The sequence below is a fragment of the Macrobrachium rosenbergii genome, chromosome 20, assembly GCF_040412425.1.
Source record: "Macrobrachium rosenbergii isolate ZJJX-2024 chromosome 20, ASM4041242v1, whole genome shotgun sequence".
Taxonomy (NCBI): domain Eukaryota; kingdom Metazoa; phylum Arthropoda; class Malacostraca; order Decapoda; family Palaemonidae; genus Macrobrachium; species Macrobrachium rosenbergii.
In genome coordinates, this window is record NC_089760.1 from 28127501 (window position 1) to 28140491 (window position 12991).

Genomic DNA, 12991 nt, shown 5'->3' on the forward strand with positions numbered 1-12991 from the left:
TTAGTACGAGCTAATGTCTTAGCTATGGTTTTTAATAATCATGGCTGTAAATGTTTCTAATTAATAGAAGCTAAAGAAATTTTGCATCGTATGCATGTTTTTAGTTTTGGCATTAAACTACTGCTGCTACTACTGATGCTGCTCTAGCTTCTGCTGCTATTATTAATAACAACAGTTACGAACACTGAAATACAAAGGTTTTTTTTATTATTAAGATGTTACATGGCTCCTCTTCAGATATTGAGTCTCTGTTACTAATGACATTATCTCGGGTAAATAGTTGCATCATCTCCTTCCCAGTAGTATATTATTGTCAGATTAGTTCGGCCTACTTTCACAACGAGATCTTGCAACTCAGACCAGTCTGTAATTCAGATTTTTTTTTTCAAACTCCGGCCAGTGCGTCATTACTTGAGAAGTTAGTCATTTTACACTTTTTAGCGATTTTAAATATTTTTGTTGTCAATGTTTATGTTAGTATAGGCTCGTTCTCAGCCATTATTCAAACGAGGATGGAAGGACGAGAATATTTTTTTTATACAATGAGGCGGCACCATGGTCTCATTATTTTTATGATTGCCATGAAGTAATACCCCCATAGCTTGTGAACCAAGCACTAATTAGTCTTGAAACCAATACTCCAAGGAAATAGTGATTAAGACTGAATTCATTGTTATATGTGCCTCTTAAATATCAGATTTACAGTAAGTCTTGATAAGAATTGAATGTGATAATTTCATATATATGTCTACTGGCATGGGCCTTGTTCATATATTTACAACAGTATGTGATTTATCTTTCCCTTGCTCACTCATTACGTGTACTTAGCTCTTTCTTCTGGAAAAGCCGCTTGTTCTTAAGCTCTCTTCTCCAGATGATTTTGTTACGCTGATCTTGTAAATCAGCTTTTATGAAACCCTTTTCTTCCACTCGGTTGAATGAACATTCTGTAGCTCTTGATTCTTCAAAGGCTTTCAGTCGCCACTGACCTGATGGTATCAGAGTTTTTGCTGAAAAGTCTTGTTGACGGATATTCATTGATGTTTCCCAAGTTTTCGTGATTATCGTGAACGTTAGTTTGGTTGCGTTATGTAAAGGACATCTCGTTTCTGTTTACTTAGGAAGACTTACAATTTTTGTTTACCTACAGTTGAAGTTTTCTTGCTTAATTTTAAATGTTTTGGTAAACCTAAGTTTGGATTCAGAAGCAACAACTATTTTTATATCTTGGAAACACATGGTATAGTTACTAAATGCATAAGCTGCAGATGCATGGTACATGATTGGCTAACCATTGTAGACTATTTACCTCACCAACAAATCACTGCCATCTTTGTAGCTACTCCGTATGCCATTTTAGAAAGGCAAATAACTGAAATAACATGTTCATCGTTAGGTGGTGCATTGTATTGTATAGTCACGTTACTATGAAGACTACAGTCAACAAAGGTCCTAGAACACTTTCCTGTGGAATTCCAGACAGGACAGATATTAGCCCCTAGAACCACTTTCATCAATAATATTCAGAGCTAAACGTTTGAAAAGTATAAATAAGGGATATTAAAAACGTAAGATTCTGAGAAACTGAAAAGTAACAGTCGCTTTTTGACTGAAGTCAAAGGATTGGTTTTTATTTAAAAAATGCGGTAATGATGGTGCAAAGAACGCCTTTTTCGGTCTAATTTCGTCATCTGTAATTACGAGTCTTTGAACGACGGCTTTTTATCAATAGCGCCTAATTTTTGAACCCTTACGCTCGGATCATAATGGATTTTTGGGCGAGATTTTCTCCAGCTACTTTCTGAGGCAAAGTGATTTTTAGTTAGCAAAATGGTCAACTCAAAAAAGAATTCCATTTGGAAATTCACCCTTTCATTCCGGCATTTTGGAATACAGCACAAAATGCTAAGATTTTTTGGTGATCCCCAGCTCTTTCTCTCTCTCTCTCTCTCTCTCTCTCTGCTGGGAATGATTGCCCATCATTTGTTTTTTTGTCTTGTTTTTCTTTTTCCTTCTTATTATTAGTGTTTATTCCTTATTATCAGGAAAGATTTCCGTGTTTGTTTTCTTTCAGATCCTCATTGTTATGATGATTATTGTTATTATTATTTTTATGATGATGATGATAATGATGATGATGATGATGATGATGATGATGATGATGATGATGATGATATTATTATTATTATTATTATTATTATTATTATTATTATTCAGATACGTTGATGTTCTTATTCCTTCACAACCCCTCTTCACCTTCAGTACCAGTCGTTGAGGTTTAGGGGAACTCAGATGGTGAATTTGAAGTTTTAATACGGGGTCGTGCTCGAGCCAGTGCTGATTTTAAGTTTCTCTCTCTCTCTCTCTCTCTCTCTCTCTCTCTCTCTCTCTCTCTCTCTAAATGTGAACTAGCTTCTGATTCACAATACCAGAGAGAAATGAGTTCGAACCAATCAATAAACCAATTTGTGAAGAGCGAGGGCGAATCCCATCGTCGCGCACACGTACACACAGGCATGCGCCGCACACACGCACACACACACACACACACACTGCGCTGATGATTTTAATTTCGAGAGGGCGACAAGGAAGGTTTCTTCAATTTGCTGTGGTTGGATTTTTTATGTTTTTACTCTTGGTAAATACATTCACACGTATCCTGTAAGTATTGCATCTGCTACCTCTCTCTCTCTCTCTCTCTCTCTCTCTCTCTCTCTCTCTCTCTCTCTCTCTCTCTCTCTCTCTCTCTCTCTCTCTCTCTCTCTCTCTCTCTCTCTCTCTCTCAAGTGCACTTATGGGTTATAAAGTGAGAGCTACCCATTCAACGAGAAAAAAAAATATAATACTGTACCGCTATTAATTAGATAGATAATAACAGTGTGACAGTAATGATGACAGATAACAAGATAAATAACCACTTTAATACCAAAGCCGATAATTATGATCATTGCCCTAATGGCTATTGGCGTTTGGTGGAAACGGATGGTACAATGAATCACTTATTAACATTGACGCTGGAGAGTCGCTCTTGTGCAAATGACGGAGTTTTTGCTATTGGTCTCAGTGGTCCGGTTAAACTACTTTAATAATAATAATAATAATAATAAATTGCTATTAAATTTCTATAATTATCTTTACACATCCAGAGTCTCTTTTAATGAATCAAAGGACGAAATAATTAGTTAACTGATCGCAATAGGTCTGGTTAAGAAAGGTTGTATTTATTGGTCTACATATTTTGGCAATGATGAATATGATAGGCGCATGAGTAGACACGCATTTAGACAACTGTGGGAATTATATTTTGCTGTTATTAGAACGGGCTTTCACTAAACGGAAGTTTTTCTTGATTCTCTTACTTCCTTAACAGACCAGTTCATGGGTTTATAGGCATAGCTTTTCTCTGTCAGTCTAGTCATTCGTAAATCATTGATTTCTTTTTTTTTATTTCCTACAATTTTAAGCACTAAAATTGTTTTCTTTTTATGTGTTTTAAATTCACCAGTCTCTCTCTCTCTCTCTCTCTCTCTCTCTCTCTCTCTCGTTAAGTCTATCTCAGTCTCTCAAGGTTAATCAAAGTCAGTTGATAGAACCAAGGTTAAAAAAAAGATAATAATCCTCTTTGGGGTTGTGGTGAAGAGTAGGTCTACTCACGTGCCCGCATGTTTCCAACCTGATGGGATTTTGAAAGTGGTATGGAATGTCCCTTTGATGACAAATCAATCGGTGGTACACAACAAATGGAAATTGTTCTGATTGTGAACTAAAAGGTATGGAAAAGCGCTTCGAGTTGATTTGAACTAAAAGTCATGGTTAAATCCGTAGAATTAAGCATAATTTGCAACCGAAATTGCGTCGGGTTAGGTGTGTTTGTATGTATGTATAAGAGAGAGAGAGAGAGAGAGAGAGAGAGAGAGAGAGAGAGAGAGAGAGAGAGAGAATGAACTAGGTATAAGCTTAATGTGACAAATTAAATCATATTTATTGTGCAAAATAAAATCATTTGATTTATCTGTCTTTCACTCTTTTAGCTCTCTTCTCTCTCTCTCTCTCTCTCTCTCTCTCTCTCTCTCTCACAAAAGTGGAATACTTACACTATGTTTTGGCTATCGTCTGATATTTTTATATGATTTGATTACAAGAGAAGTTTGTTATTCTGCTAAAAAATTTAAGCAAATGGTCCCCAAATAGCAACAGTCCTCAGTGTGTATGAATGTATATATACTGCATATACATATAAGCATATATATATATATATATATATATATATATATATATATATATATATATATATATATATATATATATATATATATGGTCTAGTGGCGTTGCATAATCGTTCTGTTGCTCTTATTTTTTTTTTTAATTCTGACAGCGTGGGGATGATATTGTGTACAGACAAAACTTTAGGTGTCATAGGTACAGGTGAAGTCTTGAAGTGTGAATTCATAATACAAATACTGTATGAAAAATAAATAATTCCGAGAAATAACCAGTAGTAAATGTCGCTTGTTAAGTATAAGATTGGCATAAAATTTGAAAACCGTACGTTTTCCCCGCATAGGAAGGAGCTGGCACGGGATTTATTGCCAGTACCTTAAGTGGATATGAAACACGAATTTCATTTGCATTTCCCCCGAATAATGGCTGAGGACACTCATGGCCGATTAATGAGCTTCGGGCTCCTTGGGAACGAAGGAGTCTGAATAATGAAATGCTCGAATTTCGAAATTGCTCAGTTGACATTTTATATGCTGGCCACGTATCAGTGTTGCCTTTTTTTTAAGTTTTGTTTTTCTCTTTTTGTTTTCATTGGATAAAGGTGTGTTTCACTCAGGGGCACTTTATTCATCATTAATATGTTTTATTGTTGTACACACGAGTGTTGAGGAATGGAAGACAGAACTTAGGCCAAAGGCCAAGCGCTGGGACCTGTGAGGTCATTCAGTGCTGATAGGGAAATTAAGAGTAGAAAGGTTTGAAAGGTCCAAGGAGGAAAACCTTGCAGTTGCAATATGAAACAATTGATAGGAGAAAGGGGATGGAAATATATAAAAAAAGAATATGAATGGAGGTACAGCAAAAGGAATCAAAGGGGTTGCAGCTGGGGGTCGAAGGGACGCCGCAAAGAACCTTAAGTAATGCCTACAGTGCACCGCATGAGGTGCACTGATGGCACTGCCTCCCTACGGCGGCATGAGTTTTGAGAAACCAGAAAAGCCATTAACGTGATAGCCAAGTTTCCATTAGGCAAAATGGACGACAAGTTCATGACATTTTGTCGGTGCTATCTGAGTGTGTACATTATGCAGAACTCCTGATGATATTTAACTGATCAGGCTGTGCCTGAAACAGATACCATGAGTTTTAATGTTTACATTTAAATCTGAATGCATTATTTTTTTCTAAGGAAAATGAATATTTCCAGCGGCGATCTGTTGTTTTAAACCTGTGTTTTTGTATCGATGCCTAGGTTCACTACTCAAGTTCATAAACAAAATCAGTTAATCAGTGAAGCAGCGTTTGCGTCTGTGATATAAAGCAGAAGTAAGCGTTGACAACTTGATGGCGTCATAAATAAGATGTAACAGACATCGTGTCGTAAATAGCAACCAATAACCTTTGCAATTATGGACCTTTGTAATTTTTTTTATCCCGGTATTTGAACCTTCGGTGACCCGTTGTGCTGAACTCGTAATAAATCCGTGTAGTAAATAAAGCATTGGTGTAAAAAAATTTATATCACAACTTAAGAGATTTCATAAATTATTTTTTGGGTAAATGCTTACAATTCCTGTTTCAGGGGGATCTCTCTTGCATCAAGAGCGATTTTAAAGAACGCAGAATTCTATCAGTAGCTTTTATTCTGTGGCCTTCTCTGAACACGATGCAGTCAAAATGTGTGTGCATGGATTTTCTTGTTTATAGACTAGATCGTACAAAAATCTCCTACGTCTAATATACTCTCATATCTGAATTTAAATCATGGCCGTTACATGAGAAAGTGAATCATGACATTGTGCTAGGAGAAGAATTCACACCCAAACTTTTCGTGACTATATTTCGTAAACTTCCTTGCATTTGGGTCTATTATTTTGATAGGATTCCGGCAACCCCCTTATACTGCCGGAACTGTATTATAACTAGGCACGATAACTAAGGCAATACAGTCACTGCTCTGTTAGAACTTACTACAGCTTAAATAATTTATATCTGATATGTTTGAGCTTGGTATGCTTTTCTAGCCGGTCAATTGCAGTAAGATTTGCAATTTGATCTGCAATCTCATGTAATTGTAATCTGCTTATGACCAAGAGGATATAGCTCCGGCTCTCTCAAAGGGAGACACTACCATTAGCAGTCATTGCGCTCAGGAACAGATTATATTAAAATAGTGCTTCCGCTTGCTACTGTATTAAACTGGTCACTGAAAAAAGGTTTAGTCTTCACTATCCTAAGACTTCTGTAACAAACTAACCACTGTGGTGTTATTAGCACATTTTCTTTTAATTTTGTGATTTTAACCCAGAAGTAAAATCATTACTCTAATCGTTTGTTAAGGGTAGAAAAGTTCAGGTTAACTTGGTCGTTTGAAGGTGGCTCCTTTTTTCCTCACCGTTCGATTCTCTCATTTTATATTCTGTTAATTTGAAATTAACCATGCGGAGAACCGAAGAAATAAAAGGTAACATCATTTTCAAGATAAAACCGTTTGCAGAATATTATTTTGATAAAGCAGTTTAACGAGTCACGTTACTAGATTCTGTGTTCGCCCTAAGGATTTGTTCTTATAGTTCGTACCTGTGCGCTGCACATATCCGTACGTCCTCTAATTGAAAAAAATAAAGGTAAAGTTTTACCTCATAATTTTCTCTTTGTAATGTAAGATAAAAAATTAACCTTGTAATAGCAATATTATTACGATTAATATTTTATAATAATAAAAACGAGACAAGGGAGTTACATTTCCAGACTCTCACAGGGCTATTCTTAAGGATTTGCTCTTGAATGAGGAGTAAAAAATTAAAAGGTACAACTAAAAACTCGACAGATAGACAGGAGGAGACCGAAGGAAGCTTAAGAAAATTAAAATGTAAAAAGCCATACAGTCGGGGGCTATTTGAGCACCGTCGACAGAGGTCGCAGCATATTGACGTATATATATATTTACACATATATATATATATATATATATATATATATATATATATATATATATATATATATATATATATATATATATATATACTGTATATATATTATATATATATATATATATATATATATATATATATATATATATATATATATATATATATATATATATATATATATATATATATATATATTATATATATATATATATATATATGTATATATGTGTATATATATATATATATATATATATATATATATATATATATACATACATACATACACACATACATACATACATATATAGATTATGCCTGCTAAAACCGACACCCAGCCATGGAAGATTGCCGCATGAATGCGTGGAAAGGCGCATCGAATTTGGAAACGAGGCACTTTGCAGCGCCGAAAACCTGCAATTGCAGTATCTTTTATTGCAATCTCTGGCTGCACTGTACAGCTTCGGATTGAGTGCTGGTATATTGTCCTCGTAACCCGCCACTTCATACACGATCCTGCCAAATCCCTGGTGTTTATGGAGATGATGAGAACGAGCCAGGAGACTCTCTAGATTTCTTCTCCTGTGGCTCGGTATACTGTAGGAAATCTTGCTTTGTATTGCATGATTTCTTTGCTCTAGGTTCTCTCTCTAGCTCTCTGTGCAAGCGCTTCTGTTTTTTTTTTTTGCGTTTTCTTGAGTATTCTCTCTCTCTCTCTCTCTCTCTCTCTCTCTCTCTCTCTCTCTCTCTCTCTCTCTCTCTCTCTCTCTCTCTCTCTCTCGTGTGTGTTTGTGGAATTCTAATCTTGATCAGTTTTTTTTTTTGTAGGACATAATTTAGATTTCTGCACATGCATAATTAAAGAAATGAATCTGCAAACATCTAGATATGCTTGAACGCAAAAGGTGAGACAATAAAGCTGAACACTGAGAGAGAGAGAGAGAGAGAGAGAGAGAGAGAGAGAGAGAGAGAGAGAGAGAGAGAGAGAGAGAATCGGTTAAGAAGGGAACGGCAAAATGTCTAAGAACAGTAGACCGATATGATTTGGTACCCACAGGCACGAATTTTAATTTTGTTTATTTAAATTTATGCCAACATACGCGATAATTTATGACCGTCAATATAACAGTTTAATGACGCGAAGATAAACACGAAAAACTTATACTTACAATAGGTAATTATTTAAGGAATCATAGAAAACGGAGGAGCCTGCTTCGTGCTGTATGATTGATGGGCAGCTTCAGAAATTTTGACCTACATCGTATGTAGGCCGGGAAGGAAGGCATCTGTCCGAAGAATAGGTCGTCATCATGGCCCGCCGCCTACGACCGCCCACGGCGCATAGTTGGTGTCTGTAGTAGTAGTAGCAGTTGTAATAGTGGCGTATCAGGAGTGCCAGGAATTCCTCTTGCTCTGTCCGTTTATTTGTTTAGACGAGATGGAAGCTCTGTACATCTGCAAGTACAGTACAGCCGTGTAATGAATGATGTTTATTACGATTTCGGTGAGGGGGTTCTTTTTTGTTTATATTCATTTCTGATATTATTACTTCTTAATAAGAGCAAAAAGTCAATCTTAGAAAAGTAAAAAAAATCGTCCGCTAGCTTCAACTCCTTTCATTCCTCTTACTGTACCTTCGTTCTTAATCTCTTTCTTTCATCTTGCTTTCCAACCTCTCCTAACAATTAATTCATAGTGCAACTGCGAGGTTTTCCTTCTGTTACGCCTTTCAAACCTATTTACTGTCAATTTCCGTTTCAGCACTGAATAACCTCACAGGTCCCAGCGCGTCGCCTTTGGCCTAAACTATATTTTGTACCATTTTAAAAGGTCAGCAGAGATTACTTTATAAGTAATCGCTTAACTTTCTTAACAAGCTTCCACTGAGCATAACATCCAAAATGTATATATATATATAAAAAAAAAGCTAGACAAAATAGTTGCAGACTTGCCAGAGAGTTGTAAAATTTTCATGGGGGTGAATTATGAATAAATGTGAATTCGATTTTTGGACTCAGTTTGTTTTAAGTAGCTACGTTTTTTTCTTAAACTCAGTTTCTCTTCGTGATGCATACAGTATGTGTTCATTCATGTTTAATGTTACCGATAATGGATACAAGGTGTGTGCGTATTATACACGCCCGCGTGTAACCCACACACGCGCGCGCTCGCGCACACACACACACACATAGCCTGGATGTGTATATATATATATATATATATATATATATATATATATATATATATATATATATATATATATATATATATATATATATATATATATATATGAATGCTATAATTGCCAATTAAGTGACAGAATTGATTTTCAGCTCTCAAGCAGGATTTGAACCTGTACCTGTTGTTTTGTCTCAAGTACACTTCCATTGGAAGCTCTCTCGTGAGCCCTGCAATATAGCAGGTATATATATATATATATATATATATATATATATATATATATATATATATATATATATATATATATATATATATATATATATATATATATATATATATATACATACATACATATATATATGCTCACATCCTATTTGAGAACTGAAGATCGTCGTAGATTATGGTAAAGATCGAATCATAAACCAGTGAGATGAAGTTTGTGATATTAATCTTAAGATAATTTATAATACCTATTTCATGTGGGCTCATAATGTCCCTATAATTCCTAAAGTTTCACAATTAAATCGGGCTAGCAGCGCTTCTCAGACCGTAGCACGCATTTAGGGTTAAGTGTTGTACTGGGAAATTTTTACCTACAAACCACCCCTGAGAAAGGTCGACTAGCTCCATATGAGCCTGTTTTGCATACACATGAAGTAGCTGATACCGTAGAATTTGTGTATGCGTGTAGGTATGTATGTATCCCTAATATACAGATTTTATCTTTTATTACTGGTGGCTACCGAAGGTGTTATCTCCCCGTTTTTTTCAAGTATTTTTGGATGAGTTTGCGAGACCCAAGCCCTAAACCACCTTCCTGCAGCCTGCCACAGCTAACTAACTAGTAGGTACGTAATTCGCTGCTAATGTCAACAGCGAAAACAAAGGATTTATCAGGAAACGGGTTAAATTGTTTCTCCCTCCCTAGGGCCGATGTTTGGACGCCAGAAAGTGCAAATGTTGATTTTTTAAAAATAATTGTTAAGTGCGCGTGTTGGTAGATTGCTGACCTTCCACTCCTTTTCGTTGTCATAACATAGGAAGATTAAAGTTATTTGATGAAGAGGTTGTTTCTTCCTTTGAAGAAGGCGTGAAAATAAACGAATTGTCACTGGTACCCACAAGAAAGTTTACGCTAAAGTACGCTCTTGTGTGTGCATGCATTCTCAGTTTGATGTAGCATGTAAAAATAAATGTATTAAAGACGTTTAGTGCAAAGCTAGCTTGTTTATTTAGATAATTTAATCTACGAAACCACAACACAGTTATTAAATCAGTAGTATTAGGGCAACTGCCAATGTATCCAAACTAGTTCAGTGCAGAAATATCAGCTGTGCATTACCTGATCTTAAGTAAACCAAGAGAAAATCTTAAAATTTCTCACAGGATCACTGGCGAGACAGTGAAGAGGTTTTATTTGGTCTCTAACGTAAAGTTGCAAGCGGAAGAGGAGAGAGGGATCTAGGAGGAAAGGGGGAGGGGGGTGGATGATAACAAATACCACATCGCCATAAAATAAATAGTTACAGGTAATGTTTGCTCATAGTAAAATTCAGTTATTAAATGTTACAAATAAAGCAAAGGTAGCTTTGATTGTTCGTTAAACAAATTTTTAAGCAATTGTAAAAGGGAGTTTTAGAACTCTAGGTGTGATATCAGGTACACAAAATCATAAAAATCCAAATTCTTATTTCTGATTACTATGAATATAAAAAAACAATATTTCCCAACATGTAAAGAATTAGCTCATACACGTGTTCCTGGAGGCGGGGACGATGCAACATTTGTACTGTAAATTTGTGTGTGAGTATATTGTTTAATCGACATCAGTAATAACGATATAGTTTTACCGTTTTGCCAAATATTGTTCAAAGGCCTCCAACACTGCAAATTGCCTTTGATAACTCCAGCGTTAAACTGAGTGAAATTGGAATTAAATTCGGATTTGCTGTTACTCCCATCCCTGACTTGTTAGTTCGGATGAAGATGATTGAAGAGTATTGATCGGATGTGCTCTCTCCCATTGTGGAATTACCTTTTAGCGACTAGAGATGCTTTTCTTCTTTTCGTCTCTAATGAGGTATTTGGTGAAGAAAGCAATCCTAGACAAGATAAGTTAACTTTCTCTTTAAGTCTTTGTTGGTTTGAAATTTGTCATTTCTATTTCTTTTCATTTTCTTGCAGGACGTTTAAAGTCAGATATTCAGTTGACAGATATAACTTTTAATAAGAGCTAAGTTTTGTGCAATATATGTATATATATTTTTTTGCCAACTTGCATTTTCATACAACGTGGTAATTGGATCCCGTATACGAATTCCACTTCTCTTTGAATTTCCTGAAAGGCTGTGTTCGCTATGAATGTTTCTAATTGAGGTTTCTTGTTATTAGCACAAGATACGGTGTGAAACTGTATAAGACCTTTATAAACAGAAACCTTAAGTGGATAGACTGCCTATGAATGAATAAATTGTTTGGTCTTTTGTTTTTATTCAACAAGAGATGACCATAATTACACGTCAATAAAACTGGAAAAAGGATATTGTTCTTGTAACTGTCCATAACATTTTCATCATGGAACAATCCGTCAATAATATATGTATGTATGTATATATATAAACACACACACACATATATATATATATATATATATATATATATATATATATATATATATATATATATATATATATATATATATATATATATATATATATATATATATAGCCTATATACACATAAGTATATATATATATATATATATATATATATATATATATATATATATATATATATATATATATATATATATATATATATATATATATATATATATATATATATTTTGTATGTGTGTATACACACACATATATATATAGTGTGTGTGTGTGTTTGTGTTTATGTATGTATGTATGTATATTTTTTATAAGGAGGGATAACTTCTTTATTAATCCTTCTTTCTTAAAAATGGCCACAGGAACTGGGATAAAATTCGCGGGAGTCCGGAGGACCATGATTCCTAAAATAAACTGACTTTCAGAATTACCATGCGTCAGATATACATTCTGTTCCCTCTCACTCGCTCTCGCAGTCTCGCCTGTTTCTGTTTTATTAACCTAGTTTAGTCAGCGATTTCCGACACATGACTAGAAGATCCGTAGTCTGGAGTGCAGAGGTGCTGCAGTACTTGCAAGATACAACGATCCTCGTTATCGGAATTGTTTCTGCAGAACAATCACGGTGCGCGATACGGAATTCCATGTGTTGTCTGCTTAAAAACGACAGCTCGAAATCGAAATTCAGGTGGGAAACATTCTGGTCGGTTAAAAATGTCAATAAAACGTCAGTACATTGATTTTCTTGGCGAAATAATTTAAAGACTGCAGAAAAGTAATACTTACGTACATACTCTGAACATTACGCAATATTTTAGAAAAATCTAAGCAGATTGCCATTGTTCAGGTTTCAATAGAATCTAGCTTCAGTAAACTAAATATCTTGAAGCAGTCAAATTGCTGGCATACTTCTTGAATCCGCTGTTTACAACGAGACCTCTGTGCATGTTCCGATATTGATATTGATGCCTAGTACACTTTAATTTGTTGGTCAAGCCACAGAAACGTAAGATGAGTGAATTTGCGTAATTTGTGATGGAATTT

The 12991-nt window shown here is 35.1% G+C and overlaps 1 protein-coding gene across 8 annotated transcripts in view; it reads left to right on the forward strand.

The window, feature by feature from the left end:
- Positions 1–12991, forward strand: part of LOC136849181 (uncharacterized) — a 1024479-nt gene that overhangs the window by 291008 nt on the left and 720480 nt on the right. The window lies entirely within an intron of this gene.